Source organism: Alexandromys fortis, unplaced genomic scaffold (assembly GCF_014885135.2).
Source record: "Alexandromys fortis isolate MF-2015 unplaced genomic scaffold, M_Fortis_MF-2015_v1.1 scaffold_21, whole genome shotgun sequence".
NCBI classification, from domain to species: domain Eukaryota; kingdom Metazoa; phylum Chordata; class Mammalia; order Rodentia; family Cricetidae; genus Alexandromys; species Alexandromys fortis.
The window spans coordinates 5,709,221-5,731,803 of record NW_026067905.1 but is presented as its reverse complement, the minus strand read 5'-3'; the positions used below and the strand labels follow the sequence as shown (position 1 = coordinate 5,731,803).

General features: G+C 37.5%; 1 pseudogene; it reads right to left on the bottom strand.

Moving 5' to 3' along the window:
• Positions 1 to 2,821: 2,821 nt before the first annotated feature.
• LOC126497217 (40S ribosomal protein S2-like) lies at positions 2,822 to 5,961 on the bottom strand (annotated as a pseudogene).
• Positions 5,962 to 22,583: the final 16,622 nt, after the last annotated feature.

Here is a 22,583-nt window from a genome sequence, read left to right as displayed (position 1 = left end):
ATTTATATGTCAGATGAAGATGGATACATTTGAGTGATGTTATGGAATAGACACATGATTGCCACCATTGTCATATGTCAGTGCTCAGTCTAAAGAAAATCTAGCTTATTATTTATTATTTAGGTGAGTCCACTCTATTTCTAAAACCCTGTGACATTGTGTGTGATCACATTTTACGCTTCTCATGTGAATTAGCATAAGATATGTCACCAAATATGCAATTCTTTAGCTTAATTTGCTTCCTTGTTTCTTTGTGTGTTGTGTACATGTGGTACATGCAGGTATGTGGGCCTGTAGGTGCTCAGACAATGGTCTTCTTTCTTGATCTCTTCCTCCTGTAGTTCCTTGAGACAGGATCTATCCTTGAACCAGAAGCTTGCTGTTTAGGTGTGTGGGCTGGCAGGTAAGGCCTTGGGAATCTGTTTGTCTCTGCTTCCAGTGTTGGGTTTGGAGCGTACCAGAAACTACACCTGGCCTTTTTTATTTTTATGTGGGTACTGGGAATCGAACTCAGATCATCACATTTGAAAAGCATGTTCTTTTCCTTGATAAATTTGTTTTGATTTGGTTTGGTTTTTTGAGACAAGGTTTCTCTGTAGCTTTGAAGCCTGTCCTGGAAATAGCTCTTGCAGACCAGGCTAGCCTCGAACTCAGAGAGATTCACCTGCTTCCACCTCCTGAGTGCTGGAATTAAAGACTTGCACCACCACCACCTGACTGTTGATAAATCATTTTAAATAATAAACTTAAGTGAAGATAAATATATAATATTTAAAATCATATTTTCCTCTTAACTCAAAACATAGTTTTAATCCTAGTTGGTAGAAGTGGGACTTGAACTATTTAAGATATTTATATTGATGTTTTAACATGTGAAATTGGAAATTGTTTATTTTGTAGATGATAACTTCCCAATTGTGATTATCTTTGATTTTGCAGAAGTAAAACAATAGCTGCTTTATTCATTGATGCTTGTCATGTTGAATTATAAACCATTACACTGTCTTGAATACTCTGAAATCTACAATACTCATTTCTTTTAATTAATTCTTTCATTTTGAGTGTTAAGAATTGTTGACCTAGGACCTTGTGCCTCAGAAATGCATCCTATTGCTAAGGATAAACTGCAGTTTCAAAAGCTGGATTTTTTAAAAATGTTGTAGATTTTGGGGATTCCAAATCTAAGACTTTTCAGATTGGAAGAATCCTGAGATGAGTCTTAACTGGCAGTTTCTTACTGATTTTTATTCTTATACTTGAGAAAATGTAGTGATTAACATGCAAATTATTTCTTGGCTTTATTTTGGAATTACTTCTAGAATCTCTGTTTTTGTCTGAAATTACACACTCCACATTAGTAAGTTTTAATACCAAGATATGAAATATTAAAGTCAAAATCTCTCCAACTGAGCTGTAATAGAGGAATCTGATGATTCCCCAGCTCTTTAGAAAATATTCAAGCACAAACACACTCAAACTCACACACATAGACTTTCATAAATACACACACTACCACATATAGACATACATATTCATAGACACACATTACCACAGATACATACATACACACTCATATACATACACTCAACCTCATAACATACTCCTGTGAATACAAAAATACATACATTACTCATACACTCACATTCACATGCACACAATATCAAATGTACTCATACACACAACTTGCCTTTTACTTAGGAAAAACAGGCAGGGATTTTTCATGGTTATTTGTTTTACATATTTTTGTCACAAACAATTGTACGGCTGTTGAGATATTTTTATGCTGGCTTTTACGCATGATCGTGTTATAAGTGACTTTGAGCCCCCATAAATGAGTTATTTTAGGAAGAACCATGGATGTGAAAGCTTTTTGATTCCTTGAAGGATTTTAAGTCTCATCACAGAGAAAAAAAAAAGTGATACACAGAAATAAAGAAAAGCCAATCTTAGATGTGGTCTTTTAAACACTACTTCTTCCAAAGGAAATGTCCCTGAAAATAGCAACACCCCTACCTGACCCAGAGAGGGCTTTTCACTCCCAGACTGACATCTGTCAGATGATGAAAGATTTGAAGAGATTGAATTCTTGACTCGCAGACTTCCACACATGCCATTAACTTAAATTTAGACTTTGGAAACGAGTATGTTTTGGGGTATTCTTGTCAACAAACACCTGGTTAATTCTTTAGACAATCCTAGCTGTGCCATCTAGCAAGTGTTGAAAGCTGAGTTCAGACAACAGTGTCTGTGTGGGACCTGGTCCAAAGTCAAGTTTTGAAATAACACAGAGTGAGAATGAAGTGAGAGAGGCTCTTGATTTTAGCAGAAGAAACACTCGTAAGGAGTTTACTGTGTCAAGCACGGTGTCAAGCATGATGTAGCACCAGGAAGAAAGTGATTGCATTTTTACCTCTAAAGTAGCAGGAGCTACAAGAAAATGGAGCAGTACACTTCACCGGTCGGAGGCCTTTGCAGTGACGTGAATCTGAATTTTCCTGAGTTCAGCAGGAGCCTTAGTAAATTCTCTTTTGTTTAAGCTCACCTGAAAGTGTCCATACAGTCAAATTCAACTTGCCTCAAACAGAGAGCAAGTCAAGACCAAAGCAGGTGGGGAATAAATGGATTAGCAACATTCTCAGTCTGGCTTTTAAAGCTTGTAGTTTGATGTCGATAATGTATGTGTATTTTTTTGAAAGGAAGAAGGTGTTGAAAGTTAATTTTTGAATTTGTTTTATAAATTAATTTCTCATGTCCCATTTTCATTCTTCCCTTTTCTTTTCCTTTTAACAGTCTTAACTCACTTTTTCTTGTATAAAAACCCTTATGTGATAGCCAGAGCTAGAACCTGGGTCCTCTGAACAGAAACACTGGTGTGTGTTTTCAAAAGATGGTCAGCGAATTCCTGATAAGGAGACTTAGTGAACACAGTCTATTTCCAGAGGTCAGAGGTCTTAAGGTATCATCAAAGCTGGCCTTGGCAAAGTTGCCCAGGTTGGCAGTGCAACCCCTAAACTGCCCATCATCTGTAGCTTCTTGGGCACAGGAGCAGAGACCATGTCAACGCCTCTGGTGGCAGAGATGAGATGATGTACCGACACAGAGTCATGTAGTTAGTTGGTCACATGAGCACCAATTTGTAGTAGGGAGTCTGCTAGTTAGTTCCCGGCCACCTAGCCCGAAATAATCACACAGAAACTGTATTAACCAAATCACTGCTTGTCCCTCTAGCTCTAACTTCTAATTGGCTAAATCTTATATATTAATTTAACCCATATCCATTAATCTGTGTATCTCCACGTGACTGTGGCTTACTGGGTAAGGTTTCCAGTGACTGTCTACAGTGTCTCCATGGCTTCTCTCTTACACTGTTGTATTCTTTTTCGTCTGTCTCTCAAGCCTATATACATTTATTCAACACTGTGATCCATTTAGAGTTCTTTTATGTCTGAATCTGTCCTTATTGTATTATCGGTAATTCTTTATTGTCTTGAAGAGCGTTTAAAATGGTAAGCAGCTTGGTTGCAGCTGCTCTGGATGCTGGTTCTGTCTCTCTACATTTTCAAAATGGTGGAGGTACCATTACTCCCAGCTCTGGGGCTGCCAGGTAGGAGCCACACTCAACATTTTAACTCTGAGAATTAGCATGCAGCACATAAACCCCTTTTATCTGAGTAATAGCTAAATATGCCCTGCATCTCACTACACATCCTGGAAATATCTTTGTGTATGGTGGTGGGAATCTGCATGCTTACCTGCTTGTGCAAGCCTAGTAGACTTGATCCTGCTGCCTGCCCAGGCATGGCATGGTTTCAGCAATTTTCTTCTGACCCCGAGTGGGCACACAAACACTTGGGCCCACAAAATGCCATTGAAATGCTCCATAGGCAGAGTTTGTGTTGGCATTTTGAGATGGTGTGGCTTTTTCCTCTATGGCTAAATCAGGAAAATCTCTCATAAAGGAGCCACCATGCCTTTGCTTGCTTCTAGCAAACAGAACACATCCAAGAAAATGTCGTTAGCAAACCACGCTTAAATTTCTTCTTTTGTTTCTAGAATTAATTTTTAGTCTTTTCAGGTTTTTATGTGGGTGTAGTCACCTATGTTGGTGTGTAAATCTCCAGTTTGTAGTTAGTTGACCACATGGGTGCCAATTTGTAGTACAGAGGCTGCTAGTTAGTTCCCGGCTGCTCAGTCCCAAAATAACCACACAGAAACTGTATTAATTAAATCACTGCTTGGTCCAGCTTGCTCTAGCTTCTTATTGGCTAACTCTTACATATGAATTTAACCCATCTTCATTAATCTGTGTCTTACCATGTGGCTGTGGCTTACCCGGTAAAGTTCCCAGTGTCTATAGCTGGCAATGGCTCCATGGCTTCTCTCTGACTCTGCTCTCTTTCTCCCAGCATATAGTCTAGCTCTTCCCACCTAATTCTGTTCTGTCCTTGCCCTAGGCTCAAAGTAGTTCTTTATTCATTAATCAATAAAAGCAACACATAGATAGAAGGACCTCCCACACCAGAGCCACAGTGGCCTATCATTTTGAACAGAACAGTGTGAGACTTTCTAGTTTTGTTTCCCCAGTAACTTCTTTGCACAGGGACAATGGAAAGCTTGGCTAAGATGATGACTTTTGGATATCAGTGGCTACCTCCTTGGAGCCCTTAACACCAAGAACAACATGACCATGTAGTTCCACAAGTGATAAAAGCCTTGAACCTGGTCCACAGGCCAACCTGAGTCTGTTTCTGCACTGGCAGGATCTTTAGACCCTCATCCTTTAGGAATGAATCCAGGAAAAAGCGAAATATCTCTGGTTTCTTAATGGGTAGGGGAACAGGTAGGTCTGCTCCCAGGGATTTGATCTTCATGTTCTTAACCAGGCAGTGCAGCTTGGTGGTAGGGATTTACTCCTTGCCTTCAGTTTTACCTCCACGAGGAGCCCCATGGCCTCAACCACAGCTAGGGCCTCGACCATAAGCCTGGCCCTTAAGATTGCAGCCAAATCCTCTGTGGAGACTGCCTTCTAATCCTGGGTCCCTAGGTCCTCTGGGCCTTCCCACTGCACTGGTATATCCACCATTTGCTTTTCTCCCCAAAGAAAAAGGGTCCCTTTTTCTTTTTTTAAAAAATATTTATTTATTTATTATGTCTGTGTGTATGCCCACAGGTTGGAAGAGGGCACTAGACATCCTTACAGATGGTTGTGAACCACCATGTGGTTGCTGGGAATTGGACTCAGGACCTTTGGAAGAGGAGGCAATGCTCTTAAACTCTGAGCCATCTCTCCAGCCCCTCCCTTTTTCTTTTAAAGGAAGGATTGTGATATGGGATTCCCCTCTGTATGCTATGAATACCATTGGTTAATAAAGAAGCTGCTTTGGGCCAATTGTAGTGTGAAATAAGGAAAGGCAGGAGTTCTAAGCTGATAGAGAAGGAAAATGTAGGTGTAGTGAGGGAGAAGCCATGTAGCTGCTGCAGGAGACAGACACATCAGAACCTTGCAAGAAAGCCATGAACCTTGTGGTAAAATACAAAATAATAGAAATGGGTTAATTTAAGATGTAAAAACTAGCTAGAAATACACTTAAGCTACTGACCATACAGTATTGCAATTAATATAGTTTCAGTATGATGATTTTGGGTCTGGGCAGGCAGGAAGCCAATGAGTGGCCTTCACCTACAGGACTGCATCTTTTCAGTATTATGGGCAATGCCATCTCTTCTGTAAAGCACCTGTAGTTTTCACTCACATGAGAAGACATGACAACTCTGAAATTAAACTTCCGTATAGAAATTGGCACCTGAACTTTTCACACTTTTTATGTACCATAATGTATCATTCTTGTTTTTTTTCTTATTTTTTATTTTTATTATTTATTTACTAAAGCTTTCTGCCTCCTCCCCGCCACTGCCTCCCATTCCCCCCCCTCAATAAACTCCCCCTCCCTCATCAGCCATAAGAACAGTCACGGTTCCCTATCCTGTGGGAAGTCCAAGGACCACCCACTTCCATCCAGGTCTAGTAAGGTGAGAATCCAAACAGCCTAGGCTCCCACAAAGCCAGTACATGCAGTAGGATCAAAACCCAGTGCCATTGTTCTTGACTTCTCAGCAGTTCTCATTGTCCACTATGTTCAGCGAGTCCGGATGGAAACAGAAAACAGTATCCTGAGTGAGGTAAGCCAGACCCAAAAATTGGAGCATGGGATTTACTCACTCATAATTGGTTTCTAGCCATAAATAAAGGACATTGAGCCTATAATTCGTGATCCTAGAGAAGCTAAATAAGAAGGTGAACCCAAAGGAAAACATATAGTCATCCTCCTGGATATTAACCTTCATCAGGCGATGAAAGGAGACATAGACAGTGTCCCACATTGGAGCATCGAACTGAAATCCCAAGGTCCAAATCAGGAACAGAAAGAGAGAGAACAGGAGCAAGGAACTCAGGACCGGGAGGGGTGCACCCACACACTGAGACAATGGGGATGTTCTATCGGGAACTCACCAAGGCCAGCTGTCCTGGGTCTGAAAAAGCATGGGATCATTTTTGTTTTTATTCCTATCACTGAAAATATATAAATATTTAGTCTAAAAAAATAAGTGTCAGGTATACTAATCATATATACAGAAACAAAAAAAAAGCCTCACTGTAGAGTTCAGGATTTCTTTTTCCACAACTTGCTTCAGAGTTATGTCACAATAAACATGTCTCATTACTTTTTGGACAGTTTTCTCCTTTATATTGGATTGGATGATTAGCCTGTGTAGCTTAGAGGTTCAGACAAGTCGAGATTTTGTATTTTCATTGAGTTTTCTTATTTTGAATATTTTATGCATTTGATTTTGCTTGTTTGTTTGTGAGACAGTTTCTCACTCAAAACCTTGGCTAGCCTGGAACTCTCTCTGTGGATTGGATTGGCCTCAAACTCATAGAGACTTGTGCTCCTCTGTCCCCTGGCACTGGAATTAATGTCACCACGCCATTGCCGTTTGATATCTTATAACTTCCTTTATAATCTGTTTTGTGTTTTGGAAAATTATACCTTATTCATTATTAAATAAAAATTCATGTGCATATAAATAAATACTACAGTCAAGATATTTTAAACATAATATTTGCTTATATTAATTTTATACTGAAGGACATAGTTCCTATTTTCATTCCAAGGTTTAAATTAGGATCATCTGATATCATATTCTCTTGTGTTTGGTTTTCTTAACTTATATTTATGTACTATTTGTGTGTGTGTGTATACCTGTGCTATGGTGTGTGTGTGGGGGGGTGTTTGTGTTTGTGTGTGTGTGTGTGTGTGTGTGTGTGAGAGAGAGAGAGAGAGAGAGAGAGAGAGAGAGAGAGAGAGAGAGAGAGAGAGAGAGATTCCCTCTGTTACAGTAAGGTCCTAGAGACTGAAGTCAGATGGTGAAGCTTGAGAGCAAACTCCTTTCCCATGGAGCCATCTTGCAGTCCTTGTGTGCTGACTCACAGAATTCTTTGTTGGATCTGGTGGTTATAGTTTTATAATTGGCATTTTAATTAAGGTTTCCATGGTGAATACCAAGAAACAGTAACTTTTTGAAAGATTGCCATTTTTTTGGGTGTGTGGAGGGGTTGAAGTGTTTTCCATGGGCATAAAAGCAAACAGTTTCAAACTGTATGTGTGTGTAACTCTGTGTGTGTAGCCATTCCCCTTCGTCCTTTCTAGGTAGTTGGTTTTCCTCCCTCCAGCTTGTTAAATTGTGGGTCCTAACCTCATAAAGCTTTGTGAAAATTTTTTCAATGAAAGCTTTCTGAATGCACAATGATTATTAAACAATAGCTCAAAACCAAGTGTTCAGTGAGGTGTGTATGGCAGTGTTAGCCTGTATTGTGTTAGGTGACTTCACTGTGCCTAGGTTCTAAATACACAACAGGCTCACCTAGTGAGATTTATACCATCACACTATACAGCATCAAGGAACTCTGACAGAAATATGTTGACTCAGAGGAAAGACTGCTATTTGCCTTAAATAGCAATGTTTTTATGCTCCACACTAAGTTTTCTGCCCCTGCAGACACATGGGGGTGTGGATATGGAAAACGAAGGTTTTCCACAGTTCTTACTATCACCAGTCCTAAACCTGAACACATTAGCACATCTTTGAATTCTATTTTCAGACTGACTCCTCTTTAAAAACTTGTGTTTGATTTGCTGGCTTGGGTTCCATTAAAAATAAAAGCATTTAAATGAATATTTGCTTTGGATAAGGACTAAATTTCCTGAAACTTCTGAAATAGCCCTGAATATACCTCATCAGTTGTGTACAACCAAGTTACATAAATCAAATAAAAATATTGATGAACTCTGAAAAATGTGCAAAGTGTTTTATTTTTTGTATTGTCAAAAATGTAGCCAAATTTTGTTTAAGTAACAAAGTTATTACTCTCAGTTGCTATTGTTCTGAACAAATTGGTTTTCAACTTTATATTATATATGTATATAGCATATACATATATTTTGTTATAGTTATATTGAAGATTTTAAAATTAATTTTTCTGCGATTGATTTATTATTAGTAAGGATTTTATTGGTATACCCATTTCATATACTTATCTACTCAAGACTACATAAAATTATTTCGAGTAAAAGGTGGTCACATGTGGAAACAGATTTTGGACGTCCTGGTCAGACTTCTAAATGACCTGTAGATTACAGGAAGGACAAACAGAATTGAGAACTAAACAGCAGTAACTGCTGGCCACACCACTTCTTTCCAAGGCTAACCCCCTATAACAGGTATGAAAAGATGGCATGAAAAAGATATGGCTATACCTATTGATTGAGAAAGACAAGACCTTGGGAGACCTTTGAAGCTAGATTGTGAAAAACTGGTATTTCCAGGAGGAGAAAGCTGTGGGGAAGTTTGCTTCAAGACATGGTAGCAGAAAACACGCTCTCCTTGAATCGTGAATAAACAATTAGTGTCGCAAAGAGTTTTATTCAGGAACAAATCTATTCTGGCCACTTCAGATAGTCAATAAGATGCTGGCAGAATATCAAAGTGCAGAGTGCATCATTTCTGGTCCTGGTTATAGGTAGTAATGTCCTCATTGGATTGAACAATGTATTAGTAGTCATTGTTCTATCTTCCAAGATAAAACTTTGTCCTGTCATTTTTAGAGTTTTGTTCTATATTTTCATATCATTCCCTCATTTGCCCAACCTCCTCACAATGGCATGTTTGATATTTTCTTTTATAAAATTATTTTTAAAATTTTGTGTATATCTGTGCATGTACACATGAAGGCCAGAAGAGGGAGTTGGATATCCTTGAAGTTGGAATTAAAGCCTGCTGCAAGCCACTGGTCACATATGCTGGAAAGACCAAACTCAGGTCCTCTGCAAGATTAGTATACACTCTTAGCCACCAAGACATGTCTCTAGCTAATGTCTATTTTTCATACTTAAAGTCATTGTTTTCTATTATACTCAGATGCTTTGCTTCATGAGACAGTAAGAATGGCAATCCTGATTACTGTAGTTGATTGATTTTTGTGTTATCAGTCACTGGAATTGAGAAAAGTGTGGGGCCAGGCTCTTAGGTACATTGTGTACATGATATTGGGGGTGCTCCTGGCCATTACTACATTAATTTAGAGGAGTTTATCTACTTAACGAATTAGGATATATATTCAGGGGGATAATACACAGCAGACAATGGAGATAGTGATAGTAAGTGACTATCTAACAACCTGGTGACATGACCACATGAAAATGAAATGAATAGAATTAGAGATGAGTATCTACTCTCTTCCAAGTCCACATAAATGCTTGAGACATTGAGAAAGTAGAAAAGTGGTGTGTGTTCTGAGAAGAAGCAGAAGATGAAGAATAATTAATAAAGAAATAGATTCTGCCAGCTCAACTTTGTCATGTTCAATGATTTGTATGGCTGTTGTCCTCAGCAATGGGGCCCCATTGTTATTTTGCAGAGAGCAACTCTTGTCTTAGCACCACCCAGGGTTGTTTGAGGATTTCCATGGGACTCCCCTTGGCCAGAAAGTCAATTGAATGCTATCCAGATCCTCCACTGAAAGCCTTGCGTGGAGACATAGTGAGTGAGACTCCATATGCCTCGTTACTAGCAGCCCTCATTAGGATCACCATCATAGATTCCAGGACATTTCCACTGCACTAGGTTCCACACTACTCCCAATGTCCTCCAATTCTAGCTATCTCTTTCCTCCTGCTCGTCCTCCATTTCTCATCTCCTGATCCCTACCAATCTTATCCCTTCCTGCTCCCAGGTCATCCACAAAAATCTGTTTTATATTTCCCTCTCAAGGAGATCCATGTTTCCTCCTTAAAGTCTGCTTCTTGCCTATCTTCTCCTGGGCCTTGAGCTTGTAGCTTGGTTATCATTTGCTTAATGGCTAATAAAAAAAATTAAACCTACCATATTTATCTTTCTGGGTCTGGATTACCCCACTCAGGATGGTTTTATTCTAGTTCTATCCATTTGCCTGTGACTTTTATGATGTTTTTTTTTTTTTTTCAAATTAAGAGGAGCAGCAGGTGGCAATTGATGTTTAATGTGTCGATCCATTAGGAGAAAACTCCCTGATGGTTGAAGCTCAGATAGGCAAGGCTCTGAGACCACAGACCCCAGAATGTCTTTTGCTTCGACTGTGAAACTACCTGTTTGCTGCTGCTGTCTTTCTCTGTTATGGGCCGTGGTGTGCATGAGTGTGGGAGAGTCACACTGCTTGCAATGCAGTGCCTTTAGCTCATGGAAAGATCCCATTCTGCTGGCCATTTTTACCTGCGGATTAGTATAAAGATGATTCCTTCCTAAGCTGTATTTTCTGATTGATGATGGCAATGTTAGTTTATATAGTTTTGATTAATAAAAGTATATACAAGGAAGTGTCACACAGCTAAAACACATGAATTTCTATTGAGGAGCCACATGGAGTGCGGCTTAGGTTGATAATTAGGACAAACAATTGAGCCTCAGTAGCCCAGCTAGTTTAAATTCTTTTAACGTTAATGTTGGGAGATGTATTCACAGGTTTCAGGGTGCAATACAGCTGAAACAAAGCTTTGAAAGTAACTTAGAGTTAGACTAAGATGTTTTTGTCAATTAGCCTTGAGGTACAAAATGCAAGGAGACAAAACTTTTAAAGGGCGCATTGTTGAATACAGAACCTTTCATGGCAGGGAACAGGAACAAAGCAGCCCAATTATTCTTGGTTGATTTATCTTTCTTAATAGGATTGGTTGATGACCAAAGATGATGGTTAATGCCTTATATCCATTTCTGCCCTCAATCTCTCTCTCTCTGTCTTTCTGTCTCTCTCTCTGTCTCTCTCTGTCTCTATCTCTGTCTCTGTCTCTCTCTGTCTCTCTCTCTCTCTATGTGTGTGTGTGTGTATAAAAATATTGATGATGGGTATGTACCCTAAAGATTTAAAATAGAGCTGACTGATTCTTTTACGTATATAGAAGCTTAGGTTTGTGATTCCTTTAGGAAGAGTGCCAGGGTTTTGTCTTCTGAACTCTTCAAGTGTTACTACTTTTAGCTAGCTTGTAGTGATGTATAATTAAAATCCAGTGAAAATATTTAAAGTATGTACTTAATAAATTTGTGAAAATCTGCTATATATAAAAATTTGGGAATTTGCTACTGTACCAAGTTTTCCATAACCACTTGTAATACATTATATTCCTTTTTTATTCATTATATCCAACTTTAATTTCTTCTCCTTAGCCACATTTTCAGTCAACTACTGCCACTATAGATTAAATAGTAATTATAGCAACTGGGTTTTTAAATAAATAAAGCCTCAATGACATCCTTTATTATTTGACTTCTTTGACTCTGCATGGTTTATCTGTATGTGTCCATATTTTGTTTCTTTCCTGACTCAAGTTCACGTATCCATTTAGAAATATTGTTGGTGGGTTCCTACTTTGGGCTATTTCAAATGAAGATGCCATCAAGGTCCTTTATGCACATATACTTTGATATTTAGTTCTATTCCAAGCATTTTGAAACATCCACATCTCTTGCAACTGCTAATATAAGAAGTCCATTCACATCCAGAACTGACGGTGTTATGAGTGAACGTGTATTCTCATTCTCTTGGTAGAAATGTCACGCATCCATAACCAGTTTAGAAATTTGTCAGGATTTATCAAATTAGCCTTCCTTTGCATTGTGTTGTGTTTGAATCTTTGATTTCAACAACAACTGTTTGAGTTGCTGACTTGAGTTCTATAAAAGAATCTTGGAATGAGAATGACATTTTTTTAACAGTTTCTGCAATGGCCCTAAATTTTGTACTGAGTATTTATGCCAAGTGGTGTTCTCAGCATCAGTGATGAAAAAATCTAAGTATTGATCACCTGTGAAAGAAGGTTGAAGACAGTCTATGCCCTGCACTGTGTTCTGCAAAGATTCAATTCTCCATGTAAAAATAAAAAGAATATCTATCTCATTATTATGAAATTTTTATTTCATCATTAATAAGTTGTAAAATTATATGTAAACCAAAGAATTGTTTTAAAATAATGTTTGAATAATTTATCAATAGCAAATATTTGATTTATATACCTATGAGGATCCCACGAGAATTTCACAGGCAAGGTGGGTTGCAGATTCTCTAAAATTTATGAAGCTTTTTTCCTCACTATTCTCTGGCACGTAGTTGTCACAAAGGGAGAAAAAGTCCATCCGTCTTATTCTTGAACATCCTTGAGCAGATATTCAAAAATAGTGGTGTCTGATCATGCTGTTGAATGGAGCCCATATTTCTAGAGATATCATTCTCATCTCCTAAAGCATTTTCATTCTTTAAACTGGAACCCCTCATATGAATTAAACTGTTTTCTGTTACCCATGTTTTATTTATGTTTTCTTGGAACCTGAGAACCTCACATTGCAAGGTTTTGATTAATTCAATATTATAGAGGAACAGCATTGAATTTCTGAGAAAAACTGAAGCTGAGTAGGTGACAATAGATCACGTGAGGGTACATGCTCGATATTTTGTTCTTGTAGCGATTGAAGAAATAAAAGTAAGTCACATTAAATGTCAGCATTTGATCAGTTGTTCTGACAGCAGCATTGAAGATGGATTTGAAAGGGATGAGCCTTGAGAAAAACGCTGATGCTCCATTAAAGTTAAACTATATCCAAGCCCTGTAGTAGTGTATGAGTTTTGCTACAGACAGCTACTTGTGACTGCACATTATTAACATAGAGGTTTGTGGATCAGAAGTCCAATTCGAATCTCATGTAGCAAAATGTCAAGACATCATGACAAATCATGCAACATGCACACAGTAGTTTAAAAATTTGCATCTAGTGCAATTATTTTTCTAAAGTGAAGGAGGTGTGAAACCTTTCTCAGAGAAACAACAATATCACAAAAAAGAGAAAAATCATCAGAAATGGCCTCTAGTAGACCTGCTTTGGGTAATGTTAAAAGAAATTTCTTCAGAGTCAGAAAACACAGATAAGATGTGTGGGAACTTGTGAAATGTGGAATTTGTGAAGAAGGAACAACAGTTGGAAACATTAAATATTTTCATTTTCGTAGTTATGTTATTCAAAATAATAATAGTCCTCCAGCCATCAAACACTATATGTAACACCCGATAGTAAGAACACAATTCTGTGCTAAGTGATTGTAGCTCATGATTATTTGAAGTGAATGAGAATGATGGAAACTAAATAAAGAAAGGATATATGCTCTCTTATAAGGAAACCCATACTACATATGAATTAAAACCATGTGGTTTGAGGATGAATTACAAATAGTACCACAAACACTAGAGTCAACAGTGAACGGGAGAAAAGAAACTGCACTTGCGAGCTCAGTAGAGGAGATAAAACAGAATCACAGAGTACCCAAGTAAGATTAAAGGAAGCAGGGAAAGGCTGAGCTCTAATAAGACAAAAAGGCAAATGTAATAAATAATAAGTTGTGTAAAAGAAACCCATCCACTATTTAAATAATTACTTTGAACATAAAAGCTTTTAATAAACTAATAAATGCACAGAGGCTGACAGAGTAGATGAAAATAAAATCCTCTATACATTGCCAATAAGAATCCTAGAAATATAATAAAGAGATAAAATGCGTGAAGTAAAAGGTATATAATGCTGACATGACCAAAAAAGAATCAATATTCCTGCTAGGAAAGACAGACTTGTCAAGTCTTAATATGGGGGGGGGGGCTTAATTCCACATCAGCTTGATATGCATGCTTTGTTGACACCCGTGGGTGGCCTGTCCCTTTCTGAATAGAAATAGGAGGAGTAGATTGGAGGGGAGACAGAGAGGAGTTGGGAGAGGGGATGGGAGAGAATGAGAAGAGGGAGGTTATCTGCAGTTGGGACATAAAACAAATGAATAAGTTTAATTAATAATAATAAAAAAGGCCGGGCAGTGGTGGCACATGCTTTTAATCCCAGCACTCAAGAGGCAGAGGCAGGCAGATCTCTGTGAGAACAAGGCCAGCCTGGTCTACAAGAGCTAATTCCAGGACAAACTCCAAAGGTACAAAGAAACCCTGTCTAGAAAAACCAAAAAAAAAAAAAAAAAAAAAAAAAAGTAAAAGACTTTAGAATAAATGAAATCACCAAGCAGTTGTGGCACATGTCTTTAATCCCAGCACTCGGGAGGCAGAGGCAGGCCAATTTCTGTGAGTTCAAGGCTAACCTGGTCTACAGAGTGAGCTACAGAACAGGCTCCAAAGGTACACAGAGAAACCCTGTCTTAAAAACCCCTGCCCACAAAAAAGGAATTTATCAGTGATTAAGCAGATGTTAGCATGTATAAATTAAACACCAAAACATGTTATCTAAGAAACATAAATGAGAAATCAAACACATGAAAACAGTTTAACATATTTAACTGTCCTTGAGGTGCATATTAAAATTGGAATAAGACTCCATTTCATTCCAGTCAGAATGGAAGTCATCAAATAAAGAAACAGAAACAAATATGGACAAAGGTATACAGGAATTAGAAACTTTAGACATTGCTGTTGGGAAGGCAAATGTCTTCGGTTGTGATGGAAATCACAGGAAGTTCCTTAGAAACTGAAAGCAGAGAAGCACCATGTGACCCAGCTATACTACACCTTTGTGAACACTCCAGTGACTTTGGGCATGCAAAAGGTATTTACACATCCATGTTCACTGCAGCAATATTCATAATTTCCCAGGTTTGGTCCCCGCTTATTGGTCAATCAATGAATAAATGGATGAGAAAAATGCCACAGGGCTGGGGTGGGAGGGCCAGAGGAAGAGGGAGAGAGTAAGGATCAGTCACAAGGAAGGATAACATCTTCAGGGAAATGGATGTAACTAAGGGTCATTGTGTTGTGACAGAAAACAAACTCAGACAAATAATGCTGTTTTTCCCTCTCACGTATAGAATCTAGTATATATACAATTGTATATACAATTGTGACTATAAAATGCCATGATGATATTCATTGTTTTTTCTTGAAAAATAATAATTGAAAGCACTAAATGGACATAAAATAGAAAGAATGTTATATATTGCCACAGGTAATATATGTATATTTTCATGAGAATGTACCTAACAAGAAAGTCTCAAAATGTATGAGGTAAAATTGGAAAAAATTCCAAAACGGAATTGGAAAATGTAATGTTATAACTGATTTCAACATTCTTTTATCTGTAATACTCATTCAGTAAGGAGAAAATTAGAAAATATAGTAAATAACATTATCAGTGATTTTCATCTAATCAGTATTTAAGATTACTTAATTTAACAACAGAAAATACTACATTTCCAAATATAGCCACATAGAACATTTACCAAGACGAATGACAGACCATTCAACACCTAAATACAAGCTTAAAGAACCAGAAACTAGTTATAATAAATTCTTAAATGTAGCAATATTCAATAGACATTCAACTTAGAAATTTCTTTTGTTTGTTAAATTAGAAACTTGAAATAACAGATGGATTAGAAGAAAGACACTCAAAAATGTTTCAAGTATTTTGGACTAAATATGACAGAAAATATGAAAGGGCATGAGAAAAGGAGAAAACAAGTCAACAACATAAGCTTCTTGAAAAAAAAGTAAAAGCAATAAAAATTTGGCAAGTAGGTTAAAAGATACGATAATGTTAGTGGCGGTCAAAACAGGAAAACAACAGGAAAAAAAATGAATGAATCCAAAATGTGGATCTTTTAAAAGATCAATGAAATTGGCAAGCCTCTAAGCAAACAAACTAAGCACAACAACAAGAACACATACATTGCTAAGACCAGAAACGAAGGTGGGATGATCACGAGCACCCCACAAATACCAGAAGGGAATTGAAGAGTATATACCCCTTTCTACAGGACTTAGGCAACAGAACGAAATCTCCCAAAGATGCAACCTATCAAATTTCAAATGAAGTCAAACAGGTAACCCAAAGAAGGCCATGTCTACTAAGGAAATGGAATACATAGCTAATAACCTTCCAAAGCAGAAGGCAGCAGGCTCAGATGCTTTAGCAGGACTATTCCATCAACTATGTAAGAAATTGAGTATGAAATATCCTTAGGGTATATTTTAGAAAAAAAGGAGTGTAAGGAATATTTTTAAACTATTTCTGTGAGGTCAACTTTAATGAGTAAATAATTGATTTTTCAAAACCTTCTATGATAAATTACTTAAAGTTGACAATGAAAAAAACATAAGTATAAACCACAAACAAGAGATATTTATTCTATGCTTGCAAGACTTATTCAAAATTTGAAAATCAATTAATGTCATCATCAATCACATTGAAAGAAGCTCAAATAAAATTTATATGATCATAACAATAGATACAGAAAAGCTTTTTTTTTTTTTTAGAAATTCAGCATCCCTTTATGAGAGAAACTTGCAACTAGGAATAGAGGGGACATTTCTGCATTTGTACAGAAATGATTTACAATGACATCATTGTCTTAATGGCATCAAAGAGGATGCTTTTTCACAAACTGCCATAAGACAAGGGTTTATTTTTTCCACTATTCCTGAAAGTTCCAGCTAATTTAGTAGACAGAAAAAAAAATAGAGAAAAAGAAACACATGGTTAAGGAAGAAACAAAATTGTTTAAGGATGACATGATTGATTGTGTGTCTCAATATCTCAAAAAGTCAGAACAAAGAGCGCTAACCAACAGCCATGGCAGCAGCAAGTACCCAGAAACAGTAACCTTGACAGACAAAAGGCTTAAATACAGATGCTAATGCCTTTTTATCCATCAGCATAGAATAACTGTGGTCCTAAATTTAAAATGTAATACCATGTCATCAACAAAAAAAGCATAAATTATCTATAAATGAGAATCTATGTAAGATAAATCCAGGCAGAGATACTTTTCTTCTTCATTGTCATCATCTTCTTCATCATTGTAGTCGTTAGTCCTCGTCTCCTCCTCCTCCTTCTTTTCCTCCTCCTCCTTCTCCTCCTCCTCCTCCTTCTCCTCCTCCTCCTCCTTCTCCTCCTCCATCATCATCCTCATCCTCATCATCTTTTTCTCCTCCTCCCCTTCTCATTATTATTATTATTATTTTGGTTTTGGGAGACAGGGTTTCTCTGTATCTCTAGCTATCCTGGAACTCAGTCTGTAAGCAAGGCTGGCCTCGAACTCACAGGGATCCACCTGCCTTAGCCTCCCTGAGTGCCGGGACTAAAGGTGTTTGCCTTCATTGCCTGGCAAACATTAATATTACTATTCTCATCATTTTTACTAATATTATTAGAGACAACGTCTCATTATGTATCTCTGGCTGGCTGAGAACTTATAATTTAGAGCAGATTGACCTTGAACTCAGAGCTCAGCTTGCCTTTGCCCCCTGACTTCTTTGATTAAGGGAATAATTTAAAAATTTTTAAATTAAAACTTTTAAAATTGTGTGTGAGAGTATATGTGCGAGTTCAAGCCTCAGGATCCAGATGATAGAGCAGAAGCTGGAGGGAGCTAGTCACATCTGATCAGCAGTTAAGAGCAGAGAATAAATGTATACATTTGAATGATGCTTACCTCACTTTCTCCATTCTCATATAGTCTAGCACCTAAGTCCAGAAAAGGGTGCTGCCCTTGGAGGACTGGATCTTCCCACACCAATCCCACACCAAGAACAAACTCCTACAGTCAACCTGATGTAGACAGTCCTTCATTGGAACTTTATTTACAGTGGCTTCTAGATCGTGCAATGTTGACAGTTAAAACTATTTATTACACGATTCATCTATTATTTATCTATTAACCTATCATCATCTACACATATATTATCCCACATCCATTCTCCTGTTTAACATCTGTCTATCAATCAATCTACAACCAACTTATCTGTTACCATCTATTCATGCATCCACTCATTATCTGTGCTGACCTAATTTTAAGTTGTCAATTTAGTACAAGATAGAGTCATCAGAGAGAAGGGTGAATCAAATTGAGAAAATGCCTCCATAAGATTGGACTGTAGTCAAGCATTTACAGCATTTTCTTAATTAGATATTGATGGGGGAGGGCTCTGCCAAGTGTCATTGGGACCACCTCTGGGATTGTGGTCCTGGTTTCTATAAGAAAGCATGCTGGGCAAGTCATAAGAAGTAAGCCAGCAAGCATCATCTTTCCATGTTCTCTGCATCAGCTCCTGCTTCTAGGTTCTAGGCCTACGTAAGTTCCCATTCTGACTTCCTTCAGTGATGGGCTATGATGTGGAAGGACAAGTCAATAACCCTTTTTTTCCCAACTTGCTTTTGGCTGTTGTGTTTCATTATAGCAATGGTTACTCTAACCAGGACCTTATCTGTCATCTATTTCTGTTCATGTTCATCATCATCTACTTATCATCTATCTATTCATTTATCATATACATTCTATCTATTCTAGTGCCATTTATCATGTATTTATATGTCATCCATGTCTCCCACAATGCTGGAATCTGTTCTTCTTAAAGCATAGGTTCCTCTACAATCTTTCCTGTGTCTAAGCATGTGGCTAAGTATTTGGTTTACAAAGGTCTTCTCTGTAAATCAAATAAAACTAAGCAAATGAAAGGACTTCTTAAGTCAACAAGTCTGGAATTAGTAGGTGCTAATTGTCAATAGTGATTGCCCAACACATGAATAAAACATGAGATTTGATAGATGCTATCAACAACTCAGGATGAATCATAAGTTTATCATACTATAATCTCAAATCCATCTATTTGAACAACATTTTACTGCTTTTATATATCTCCAATGAAGAGAGAATCACTGAATTCTTAAGCCATGTCGCCTTGTCTTTTATCTCTGCCATTAATATTTTATTTTGTTCGTTAATACATTTATTTTATTTAAATTTCAAATTCATAAGTAGTAATAGCTTCTTCTATTGATGCTAATATTATCCTTTGTTTTTCCCCAAAGTGACTTATGCCTCCATTTTCTTATTTAACTGCTAAACTTACAAATAGAAAATAGTGAGAAATTAAAGTCATGTTGCCTGAAAAAAATTCCTGCATTAAAGAATTAGAATAATTAGTGAAGACACTTTCCTCATATCATTAGACTTTGATTATTGACCGCAAATCTTCCTTAATAAATGAATGGAATGTGCTAATATTTTTTAAAATAAGGATTTCTTAATACTTGAAGTTGTCCCAGATTTTATCACTTATTTTCTTTTGCAAAACAAATACCTGTTACCTACCTCTCACCAGATGTGGTAATTGGCTAATGTTTACTATAATAAAGATTTAAATTGGTATTTTTTAAAATTTGTTGATATGCTAGTATAAAATGGACGATTGCTTAGAAATCATTGGTTCAGAAAGGAAGATAGGTGGCAAGTTTAAAAAAACTAATTTTATTCAAATTAAGGCATCTTTTAAGAACTTTAAATGGAAAGAATGAAAATACAGAAATCACCGCTGATATAGTTGGATTTTTAACCCCATTCTTTAATTCCTGCAATATAAATCAGTTTTCTATAGCTTAAATTTATTATGCATGTCAGCATTCTTTAGCATCTTCATGTCAATTATTGATAATCAACTGGTTTATAAAACAATAGATTGCCATAGAGTAAATGTACAGATCTTTAAGAATTCACATGTAATTATAAAAAGTCAATCAAAATTAATAGAGACTCTGCTTCTGCATTAGTTACTTTTCTCACTACAGTGTGCGACCAAACACCTGAAAAAGAAACAATAGATGGAAGAATGATTTATAGTTTAAGAAGAGAGAAAGCCATACTATGGTGGTAGGACATGATGGCAGGAGCATGAGGCAGTGTCTCACATTGTATACACAGTCTGAAAGCAGAGAACATGCAAGAAGTGAGTCCAGTCTATAGAAACCTCAAGACCTTCCCTTAGTGACCCTTGTCCTTCTACCAGGCTACTATGAGTTCCATATCCTCCACAGCAACATCCCAGCTGGTGATCAATTTTTGAGGCATGTAAGCCCATGGTTGGCATTTATGCAAAATTTTAAATACAGAAAGACTAAGCATGGTTTATGAGCCATGAATCATGCACAAAGAAAATGTAGAGGCATCTTGATAAAAACAAGGCAGGAGGATTGAGTCAATGAAGGCATTTGAGTCTAATCATAAGACATCCTCAAGGGAGTTCAGGGCAATATCTAATGGGCAACATCCAATGAAGGGTCTTCAGTGTTCACAAGGTGTGAGAACACACTTGATTGATATAGCTACACAAGCATTTTTGAATGTCCTCCCTGACATATGTGGAAAGGTGAATTACAGAAGAGGTGGGAAGATCAGAAGAGAAACCAGTTCAGAGACTATAACATTGCTCTAGATGAGAGATGATTAATGGTTAGAATGATAGTAATTATGTGGGATTCCCCTCTGTATGCTGTGAATAGCACTGGTTAATAAAGAAACTGTCTTGAGCCTATGATAGAGTAGAATAGAGTTAGAGATATAAAAGTTAGCCAATAAAAAGTTAGAGCCAAGCAGTGATTTAATTAATACAGTTTTTATGTTGTTATTTTGGGAGTCTGGGTGGCAAGGAAACAAACAAGTGGCCCCCTACTAAAAAATGGTGCTCCAGGGTGGTTGACTATATCCACGTAAAACCTGAGGAAGCTTGGAAAGGAACTCTGGACAAGCAGGATACAAGAAAAAAAGACTGTCAAATCTTGCCAAGACAGGGTTAGATGGTTTTGAAAAATTTCCTGCCTCTGAAAATGGCCTGTCAGTTATTCTAGGCCTTAGCCAAAGTTGGTTACTCCAACTTTGCAAATAATACTTTGTGTGATTGCCCAGGTAGCCACTTGTCTCTTTCATTTGTTACACATTTTGGAAGTTGTTTGATCATACTTCCTGTTTACTCAGGTAATATTGTTCTCCTTCTTGGGTCTTTGATGGAATTGAAGAATAGATAGTAATAATATAGTTTTCTTTATTTATGATAAAAGATAAAATAGACATAAATATTGTACCTGTAATTCTTGCTTGATAACTGTTTTATGTAATTTTATTATGTTAAAGTTAAAATATTTCTTTTTATTTAAACAGAAAAGGAGAGGTGATGTGAGATCCCTTTCTGTATGCTGTGAATACCATTGGCTAGTAAAGAAAATGCCTTGAGCCCATGGTAGAGTAGAATATAGCTAGGTGGGGAAAACAAAACTGAATGCTGGGAGAAGGAAGGTGGAGTCAGGGGAAAAGCCATGGAGCTGCCACCAGAGATAGACATGCTGAAACCTTGCTGGTAGGCCACGAGCCTCATGGTAAAATATAAAATAATGGAGATGGGTTAATTCTAGATGTAAGAGATAGCTAGAAATATGCTAATGTAATTGGCAAAGCAGTGATTTAATTAATACAGTTTCTATGTGGTTATTTCGGGAGTTTGGGCAGCTGGGAAATGAACAAATGGCCTTTGAAAAGTGAACTTAAAGAAAGACAAATTGTAAGTGGAACTTTAACCCAAGAAAGATACCAGTGATGTGGGAGTGTCATATCAATCTGTTGATTTCATTGGCTGAGCAATAAAAGAAACTGCTTGGCTGGCCCTGATAGGTTAGAACATAGATGGGAGGAGGAAACAGAATAGAATTCTGGGCGGAAGAGGAAGTGAGGTCAGACTCTGCTCTGCTCCCGGACAGACCAGACAACTCTGCTCTCTGGAGCAGAGACACCATGATGGACGGAGGCTAGAATCTTCCCAGTAAGCGCACCTTGGGGTGCTTACACACATCATTAGAAATGGGCTAGTCCAGGTGCGAGAATTAGCCTGTAAGGGCTAGAGTTCATTGGCCAAGCAGTTCTTAAATGAACACAGTTTGTGTGTTGTTATTTCGGGCATGAGCTAGCCAAGCGGCCGGGGTGTTGGGGACGCAACCCCACCGCTGCTCCTATTTCAACAGATGGCACCCAGACGTGTGGACAACTGAATCCACAGAAAGCCTGAAAAAGTTTGGGAAAGAGTAAAGCATGTTTTCTTGGTAGCAGCAGTTTCTTGGGTCTCCTCTGCTTGTTAGAAGCAAGCAAGCACTCTCATCTAAGAGAGGCTTCCTGACTCAGCTTCAGCTGCAAAACC